The sequence below is a fragment of the Bos mutus genome, chromosome 10 (assembly GCF_027580195.1).
Source record: "Bos mutus isolate GX-2022 chromosome 10, NWIPB_WYAK_1.1, whole genome shotgun sequence".
Classification (NCBI taxonomy): Eukaryota; Metazoa; Chordata; class Mammalia; order Artiodactyla; family Bovidae; genus Bos; species Bos mutus.
Window position 1 is genome coordinate 43,506,953 of NC_091626.1, and position 9,675 is coordinate 43,516,627.

At 46.6% G+C, this 9,675-nt stretch overlaps 1 long non-coding RNA gene and 2 other non-coding genes across 4 annotated transcripts; 1 reads left to right on the top strand and 2 right to left on the bottom strand.

Annotated features, from left to right (window-relative positions):
- Positions 1-19: 19 nt before the first annotated feature.
- LOC138989394 (uncharacterized) lies at positions 20-1,733 on the bottom strand. Of its 2 annotated transcripts, none has more exons than XR_011465645.1 (3): positions 531-1,733; positions 301-389; positions 20-157 (listed from the first exon to the last, which is right to left on the bottom strand). It is a non-coding gene; the product is annotated as an uncharacterized lncRNA (long non-coding RNA). The 2 variants fall into 2 exon arrangements; XR_011465646.1 differs by having other exon boundaries at positions 148-157; positions 272-389.
- Positions 1,441-1,512, bottom strand: TRNAH-GUG (transfer RNA histidin (anticodon GUG)). The gene has a single exon. It is a non-coding gene; the product is annotated as a tRNA-His (tRNA).
- A 442-nt stretch (positions 1,734-2,175) lies between the features above and the next one.
- TRNAH-GUG (transfer RNA histidin (anticodon GUG)) lies at positions 2,176-2,247 on the top strand. Its single transcript has one exon. It is a non-coding gene; the product is annotated as a tRNA-His (tRNA).
- The last annotated feature ends 7,428 nt before the right edge of the window (positions 2,248-9,675 follow it).

Consider the following 9,675-nt stretch of genomic DNA (forward strand, 5'->3'; position numbering starts at 1 on the left):
ATAGGCCTTCCCATTCTGCACGTCACCAAAGGGTCCACCTATGGGGCGGGTTCAGGCCTAAGGCCGAGTCTGAGAATGCGCAGGCGCATTGCTCTTTTGCCAGTTGCTCCGGTTCTCTCCAGTTTGGGTCCATTAGCTACCCGAGATGGTGACGATGCTGTAAGAAAGAGTGGGTTCCATGTAAGGGAGGTGGGAGTTAGGGGGTACCACTTGGGCATCCAGGGACGGGACTGGCCGTGAACTCAAAATGTTCACAAACTGTGTAACTCGCCTTCCTTGGAGGAATCCCATCTCCTGTACCTTCGAGACCCTTCCAGCACCGCAGATCGGCAGAGGGGAGCTCCTGAGGGCTTCTCTTTGTTGATTCCCCGAGTGACCGAACGCTGCCTCTGAAGGAAGACACCCCCAGAATTGGACTGGCTACTTAGAAGGGACTCCATGAATGTATCTCAACCTGCTGTTCCCCTCATCTGCAGCACCCCCTTCCTTGCTTCCCTTGCTCCCCCGACGGCATTGACTCGTCCGCTCACCTGTGTTTCCGCCGGATCCGGTGCCGTCCTCTGTTGTGTCCCTGGGCGCAGCAGGGAGGGAGCCCGATTTTCCTTCTGGATACATCGGAGCTCTCGTCCGCAAGGCGCCTAGAACCAGGCTGAGTCCACAGTAGGCAGTGCCTTTTTGCTAAACAGAACGTGCCACTGGTTCTAATGAGTGAATCCAGAGGGACCACCCGTCTTTCTCCAGTGTCGTCTGCTCTAATCACTACCCCCTTCCCCCACTGCAGAGCAGTCGGAAGGATCCTGCTAAACCCGAATGGAATCTCACTCTTCTAACTCTCTTCCCAACACCCTTCGACTGCGGAGCCTTTAACAGTTCATCTTGTGGACTTTCCTCAGTGTCGTTTCCCATTTCTTAGTTACTTGCTTTCAACAGGTCCTTGAGAAGCGCTTAATACTACCTTTCCGACCAGGGCCTGTAAGCGTCGTGGGGATGAGATGAAGAGAAGACCTGCAAAGAGGAATTCTCTTCGTTCCATTTCAAGACCTTAGCTCACGAGATTATCCTGGCTGCTTGCTGCTTGACAAATTCCCTTTCTGCCTGTAAAGAGCTACTTCCAAGGTCACTTGTTCTGCGAAGACTTCTGTTACCGGAAGCCCATTTCCAGTGCTGCTATGGAAATTTGTACATATGTTAATTTTAGCACTTTGCCTCTTGAGTGTTCTGTGCTTTGTTTGGGTTGTGCCGGATAACGTACGTAGCCCAGTGTAAGCGGAAGCCTATATTCTTCCGAAATCCAGTGTAGCTAGACCTGGCGTAAATATCGTTTCTGTCACAAGGGGATTGGGATCCATTTTCGAGAAAATTGCCACAAACTGAAGATTAAAAATAAAATGGGGGAGAACGCTAAAATGCAGCCCCCTTGCCGTGCCACTGCTTTCGCAATGCCGTGACTCGGATTCGAACCGAGGTTGCTGCGGCCACAACGCAGAGTACTAACCACTATACGATCACGGCGAGCTACTGGAGACTTGTGTCTTTCGCTTCTCGCCTGAGCTCTTCTCTGTTTAAAGCCCCGCCCCCTGGCTGTGACATTGCTAATTCCCGCCCATCTTAAACCTCGCCGCTCTGCCCGGGCGTACGCAGGCGCACTGTCTTTCAGCTGTGTCAATATCAGTCCGCACTCTTCCGCGGGACAGATCTTGCGGTTTCACTACCGCGGTGCTAGGTATCTTGGGGTTATCTTACTCCGCATCTCGAAGAAAGTTGTGCTGGGGACCGGAAATGATTTTTCTTCTTGTGAGAGTTAAGAGACAGTCCCATTCCCAGCCAGAGCCTGTTCAGACAGCACGAGCGCCAGGGCACAAAGGGTGTGAGGAAGAGACCGGCGCCGCTATTCGGGCGACCCGCTGGCGCAGGCCTCACATCCCCTCCAGGCTGCTTGAGTCCGGTTCGCAGGCCCGGCGTCCCAGGGGTCCTTTAGTTTGCAAAGTACTTTAACGGTCCAGGCGGACGATCAACAGAGACTTCGGCCCGGAGTCTACGGCGCCTTTACTCCGCTTCAGGCTTTGTGCCAGAACCAGAGGGGCTGATAGTGAACGACTTGGGCAGGCGAGGGCGGCAGCCATCTAGACGAGGACAACACTGGGTGACGCATTACTCGCGGCGTCCCAGTAGCTCGCCGTGATCGTATAGTGGTTAGTACTCTGCGTTGTGGCCGCAGCAACCTCGGTTCGAATCCGAGTCACGGCATTGTGGCAACAATGGCACGGCAGGGGCGTCTTTTTTAGACTTGGGAAGCAGTATTCTTCTGCGGTTGTTCCCTAACTGCTTCTTGACATTAGGTCAGGGCTGAAATTATATTAATAACTCGGCAAAAAGTGAACCCAGGGGCTTCAGTGAGTCGGCCAACCGTCATCTTCTGTGTTATCAGACTGTTTAATTTTGGGAGGTTGTTCCCTGGGTCGGGAAGATCCCCTGGAGAAGGAAATGGCAACCCACTCCAGTACTCTTGCCTGGAGAATCCCATGGAGGGAGGAGCCTGGTAGGCTACAGTCCGTGGGGTCGCAAAGAGTCGGACACGACTGAGCGACTTCACTTTCACTTTCCGTGTGGTACTCGTTCTCTTTCCTTATTTGCTATCAGTGGTGAAATCATATTTTGGGTTCTCAAAAAAAAAAAAAAGCCTCATACTTTCTAGTCAATACTTTGGAGTGCAGGGATTATAGGAACACTGTGCAAACGTTTATTAAGAATTAGAAGAGTGCAGATTAGACAATACACCGTGACTAGCGAAAAATCTGACCGCTCTGGACGAATTGGTACCGGTAGCCACTATGAGGTTGCGGAAGAGTTTGTGGCCTCCGTCTCCTCAGCCTTCTGGGTGGGAGGGCTTTTTCTCCTTGAGGATTTTTTTTTCCTAACCTACCTCAGGTTTAAAGCAAATACTATTCGTTACTTTGTTTTGTGAGCACTTGTGAGCACTTTATCCAGGTTTCGGAAAGGCAATGGCATCCCACTCCAGTACTCTTGCCTGGAAAATCCCATGGATGGAGGAACCTGGTAGGCTGCAGTCCATGGGGTCGCTAAGAGTCGGACACGACTGAGCGACTTCCCTTTCACTTTTCACTTTCATGCATTGGAAGGAAATGGCAACCCACTGCAGTGTTCTTGCCTGGAGAGTCCCAGGGATGGGGGAGCCTGGTGGGCTGCCGTCTCTGGGGTCGCACAGAGTCGGACACAACAGAAGTGACTTAGCAGTATCCAGGTTTAGCAAATTTAAGTCTGTCATTTGGCAATAGGCAAATGGAAGTAAGTTTTGGAGTTTGCTTTCAGGTGGCTGGGTAGTGGCTGTATCACTGTCAAGGAGGGAATGAGATAGGACTCAGTGAACAATGAGTCCCTCCAGCTTCTCCCAGAGGACCTGGGGTGGGGGGGTGGAGGTAGGGGAGCGGGGCGGGTCCGGGGGGGCGGGGCGGAGTTCAGGGGTTGTAGGGAAGTGGCAGAGTAAGTCAGGAAGAAGTGGGGTTGTGCTCCCTTTACTGACAATATGTCTACAAAAGCATACTGAACCCTGTAAAAGCAAGACACTGGAGTGTTGTAATTTTCCAGGTCTCCTTACTGCCACTTCCCTAAATTTGATGAGTGTAAAGCCATACAACAGGACAACTCAGAGAATGGAATGAGGAAAGATGAGCCTGAGAAACTTGCCCAACTTTGGACACTGATTTAAGTGTTGTCCATATAGAAAATCAACATCACCAGCAGAAAAAGAACCAGCCAAGAGGAATGTGACAACCTCTGTTCCTCTGACCACTTAAATAACTACACAGGTTTTAAAATCTGCAACCTGGAATAAGGTGTTAGGGTAGGAAGCAATGAAAGGATCCAGCTTTTCCCCAGTGGCCTTCCCTCCAACCCCCTGTTCCTCTCCTGCTGGTGCTTCAGTGCTGCACAATGAGCTGCTCTCAGAATCTGGAGAGAAGTTCTGGTGCAATCACTTTCCAAGAGCAAAAGGAGTCAACCAAGGAAATAAAACCCACAAACATACATCACTGGACATAACCCATTCTAGCTATTCACATCCAATCCAAGGCAACTGAAGTGTCTTCTGAGATCAGGAATGTAGTAAAGAAAGCTGAACAGAAAGTTTCCGGGTGCAGGAAGATTAACAGAGGGGCAGTGTGTTCTCCTAGTTTCTGACTGCTGACCTTCTTGGCAGATATACAAATATCCTGGAGATGGGTGTATCCAGCTTTCAAAATGACATAATATCCCCTCACTCGATTCCTCTTGCTCTGATTTCAGGCCCATAAAACAGACTTTTGGTAATGATATGCCAGCCCACGTAGACATTCCTGCAGGGAAAAGCATTGCTTTGAACAAGTTTCTGATTAGTTGGTGTTTGTTCTTCTTACTTTGCCATTTGGTTTAGACCCTTGAGTCTAGTTGGTATGATTCATTTCCCTTCAGTCTGCTTATCTCTTGGTGCGCTGACAAAATGTGGAGTTTACAGGCTGGCAAAGCTGAGAGCTAGAGACACTGGCCTGGGATGACCTTATAGAGACTACTGCTCTGGGACACCCTCTCTGAGCCTTCAGCTCCCTCCCCTTAACTTCTTGATGTAAACCACATTTTTCTGTTTCTGATTCTGGGAATGTGGTCCCTTCCTCTACCCCTTCCAGCTGGAAGGCAGAGCTCTTCTCTAGGGTCTCAGCATCAGGAAAGAAGCAAGCAAACCTTCTAGGGCCAAACCTTGAAGGGAACATATGTTTATATGCTTCACAGTGTTTGCTTAAACAATCAACCCCCGTGGCTTTCTGGAGTTCTTGGTGCATCTGGAGTTGTGACTGCTGTAGCTGTCAATCACCACACGGGTGCAGTACAGACTGGACCAGCATCCTTTGGTGTCATCTGGAAGCTAGTTCAGATTCAGAATCTTGGCTCACAAACTGGAACTGCTGTATCAGAATCTTCATTTTAACAGGATTCTCCACAGATTATTCATTTGCACCATAGAGTTTGAAAAGTGCAGGTATGGTTGAGAGAACCACCTGACTCTAATGGAGCCCTTCATTATTTATGCTGTGGATTTTGGGGGTTAGTAGAAGGGACCTGCCTGAGTCTGCTGGTCCTCATTGTCTACTGGGCTTCACTGATGGGGGTGAAAGGGAAGTTTTGAGGAGGAGAAGATGGATTTCTGGGAGGGAGTCACTGAGGGCCCGTGTTTTGGGGCACTTAGGAAGGAGGCAGCAGCCCTGGACTTCCACTAGGAGGTACTGCACCCCAGGGAGTGGATGTAGAATGCTGAAGCCAGATGAAACTTACTCTTGAATATATCACTTTGACTTTAGCCGCTATAACACTGAGCCCATTCCTCAGGGATTCTCTGGACATTCAGGACTCAAGTTTCAGTTATTTATTCATTCAGCAAACTAGCATAGTGTAGCTAAAGTGCTGTGCATCATGGGGGAACTGCAAAGCTGTATATCTTACTTCTTGCCCCAAATAGTTATTTTCTAGCTGGGAGAAAATGCTAGCCTATAGCAACAGTCAGAAATGACACAAGAAATGCTGTAGAAGAAAGACATCTCTTGCTGGAGTGGAAGGAAATTCTCCAAGGAGGAACTGACATAAACTTCCAGAATTGTAAAATTATTCAAGTTTATATCCAGCACTTCCCTCATTCTGATCCCCTTCCACCTCTTTATGTTGTCCTTACCATATTAATTCTCATTCATTTGATCAACTATTTATTAATGGCCTACTATGTGCCAGGTAGTGTTCTAGTTTCTGGGGTTATAGTAATGAATAAGACAGATACGTTGCTCCCGTAAACCTATATTCTAGTGCAGGAATCAGAAAGGAAAGTTAAATCAAAAATAAACAGAAGAAATTGTGCCAATGGAAAATAATGTGTTAATAGTGTCTTTTTCCCCGCCTATTATCCCCTCAGCTCCCTTGTCTATGGAAAGTATGGTGACTGATAATAGTAAATTGCACACATTTGTGCTTTTTGTCTAATATACACAACTGTATAACCACCTCCACAATCAAGATCTAGAGCATCTGGGGACTTCCTTGGTGGTCTAGTGGTTAAGACTCCACCCTTCCAGTGCAGGGGCCACACCCTCAATGATTTAACTAAAAGGCTGTTCAGAATAAAATTGGTTTTCATCTTACCTCTGATTTTTGGAAACCTCTGTTCTTGTAAATATATATTGCCAGCATCATCCTGTCACTGGATGGGACTCTTTCAACGGCCTGACAATGGGCTCTTGAAGGGGTCCCACTTCAGAATCCTTGGAAATGAATTGTCAAAGGAGACATACTGACAAAACAAAAGACGCATTATTGAAAAGGGGCACTCAGGCAGAGAGCAGCAGGGTAAAGAAACTGGGAAGAATTGCTCTGCCTCGTGTATCTCACAGTCTCAGGTTTTATGGTGGTGGGGTTAGCTTTCTGGGTTGTTTCTGGCCAATCATCTTGGTTGTGCCTTCATTTGATCTGCCTCAGGCCCTTCTTGGTAGTGCGTGCATCTCTCAGTCATGATGGTTTTCAGCACAAGGATTTCTGAGAGGTTGTTGAGACATATTATCAACTGGTATCTCCTCCCCTTCTTGGCTCCTCTTAGGTTTTCTCTGGGTTGTTTTTGGGCCCCACACTGGTTTTCAGTCCTTTTGAAGCATCCTGAAGTGGGAGACTTAAGCAAACCTGTTACTGGTTGTGCCTGGCCAAGGCAGGCAGTTTTGGTCAACAGTTCCCTAACAATCCTATTATCTTTAATTTGCTTGGGTCTCAGAAGGCATAGTACAGATTTTATGGTTCTTAAAAAGAAAATTGTTGGAATGCTTTATTTATATTAAAAATATTCTTAAGTTATTTAGATATACGTGAGCAGTTTTTTGACAGTGGAAATCCTGGCAATTTTTAGAAAAAATTGTTGAGTCAATTCTGAGTGATTTAGGGGTCTGCTTTCCTGGAAAACAGCAAGGCAATGAAAGCTCAGTCACTGGACAACAGTGCATCTTGAAATTGTACAGAACAAGTGGTGACTTGCCCTAAGGTACTTCCAAGGTAATGCAAAGGCCCAGCATTTTAATAAGGCAGAATGTTGGGATTGGAAAATATGCAGAAAATGAGTCTGGTAACACTTCATAACAGCTTTATAGAAAAACCCGTAGGTTTCCAATGGTCTCTTTTTGGCTCTCCTCCTAGGCAGTTGATTATGTATCTCTTTGGAAAGGGCAATAGTCTTTGCGATTTTTGTCCAGCACTGTGACTACCCCAAGACATGGCAGTGATACAGGTATGGTTGTAGTCAACATAGTTCTCCTACTTCCTGTCTCTGACTACTGATCTGCACACTCCTCCCCTTCTCCTTCAGCCTATTCTAATAGGCCTCCTTCCTGCCACCCTCTTCCTACTCTGGCCTCACCTCACATATATATGTATGACTTTATAATCAGGTCCCATACCCTGGGGTCCTGTTCTTTAACTTTCCAAGATAATTAGTTAATTATTTAAGGTCTTATCGTAAATGCTTTATAATTGTTTATTAGCCTTTGCTGAGGTTTATGCTGTGCCAGCATCAAGGGCTTTATTAGTTTTCTATTTCCTGGGAAATGGGAAACACTACCATGTCAGCAATCCTGCTTTGCTGATTTAAGCTTCACTCTCTTTTAGACATAAGCTTTGGTTCCTAAGCTTTCCCTCTCAGGACTCTTAAACCTTCTTTCCTACAGTTATTTTAGGAGAACTTTATCCAGTTCCCTTCAGAAGGATCCAGCTGACCTACTAAATGGTTGAAGACTGTTAAAAGTATTACCCTCATACCCCAAAGTAACATGACCATTTTAATGGAGACATCTTAAGCCCAATTTCTTGATGCTGAAACCGTGAGACCAAGACAGACCAAGGGAGAGAAGATTCTCTGTACCACCAGGGCCCCATGGTATGCCTGGATCTTCAAAGGTTTCTTGTCCTGCAAAGTCTGCCTCATTTGTGACTTAATATCTAAGATGTGGCAGGACTTCCCTGGTCATCTAGTGGTTAAGACTCCAGCTTCCCCTGCAGGGGCATGGGTTCCATACCTGGTCAGGGAACTAAAATTCCACGTGCCATGCAACGAAGCCAAAAAAAAAAAAAAGGCAAAACCCAAATGGAAAAACAAGCAGAAATCTGAAATTCAGTTAAAGTTGGAAAAACGAAATTACTATTAAAAAAATATCTAAGATGTGGCAAGGGAGAAATGGAGTATAAGAAAAAGCAGTGTTGTGTCCATTTGTGAGGAATAAAAGATATATAACAGGAAGGAATTTGGCTTGGGTAAGAGTGGGCCTAGAAGATTTGTCTGCTCGTCAGAACCTCTCTGAGCATAAATCTTAAGTATTATAGAGGAAGCAGGTGTCTTGTTCTGCTCAGGCTGTCATAGACTGAGTGGCTTAAACCTAATGTATGTATGTATTTGTGCTGGCCAGTTTATTTTCTGATGAGGACTCCCTAACTTGCAGATGGCCGTCTTTTTGCTTTGTCCTCACATGGTGGAGAGAGAGTGACTACTCTGGTGCATTATCTTATAAGAACAATTTTTTTGTTTGTTTATCAGTTGTTAAGTCATGTCCTACTCTTTGCATTCCTATGGACTGTAACACATCAGGCTCCCCCATCCTTCTCTATCTTCTGGAGTTTGTTCAGATTCATGTCCATTAAGTTGGTGATGCTATCTAACTATCTCATCCTCTGTTGTCGCCTTCTCCTCTTGTCCTCAGTCTTTCCCAGCATCAGGTTCTTTTCCAGTGAGTTGTCTCTTCACTTCAGGTGGCCAAAGTATTCAATAGTAATAACAACAATATTCCTATTGGACTAGGGTCCTGCCTTTATGGCCTCATTAAAACTTAATTACTTCTTTAGTATAAATATAGTCACATTAAGGTTTAATGGTTCATCATATGAATTGGGGGTTAAGTAAGTGTTAGTCACTCAGTCATGCCCAACTCTTTGTGACCCCATGGAATGCAGCCCACCAGGCTCCTCTGCCCATGAGATTTTCCAGGCCAGAATACTGGAGTGGGTAGCCTTTCCTTTCTCTAGGGGATCTTCCCAACCCAAAGATCGAACCCAGGTCTCCCACATTGCAGGTGAGTTCTTTACCAGCTGAGCCACAGGAGGAGCCTGAATAGGGAGGAGAGGGGCACAATTCAGTGCATTAGCAGTGGGGAGGTCTTAATCCAGACCCCTTGCTCTATGCCCCAGAAAGGTCAGGGCATGTCCTCCAGTGGTAGAGCCAGCATTCTGGAATTTTGGAAACAGGGACTGGAGGCTGGAGTGAGGCTTATAAATCTCTGCTAGGAGCTGAAGGGCACCCTGGGTACATGTAGTGATACAGTATTTAGTGTTGGCTTCACATCCACACAGGCCTAGATCTCTTAGCATCTGAAGTTCCTCTGCTCAGAAGATATAACTTCTGTGGCCCACAGGTCCACAGCCCAGGGCCAATAGGTGTTCAGTTTAAGGGTTGTGAAAAGGACTCCCTGGCCTCCAAAATTCGTTCAGTCAACAACTAAAGAGCCAGGCACTGATCTAGGCACAGGGAAAATAAACCTGACTATGACAAAGCCCACCTACCTCTTTTGCTCACCAATTCTGCAAAGCCCTTTACAGGGCACAGAAACTACAGAA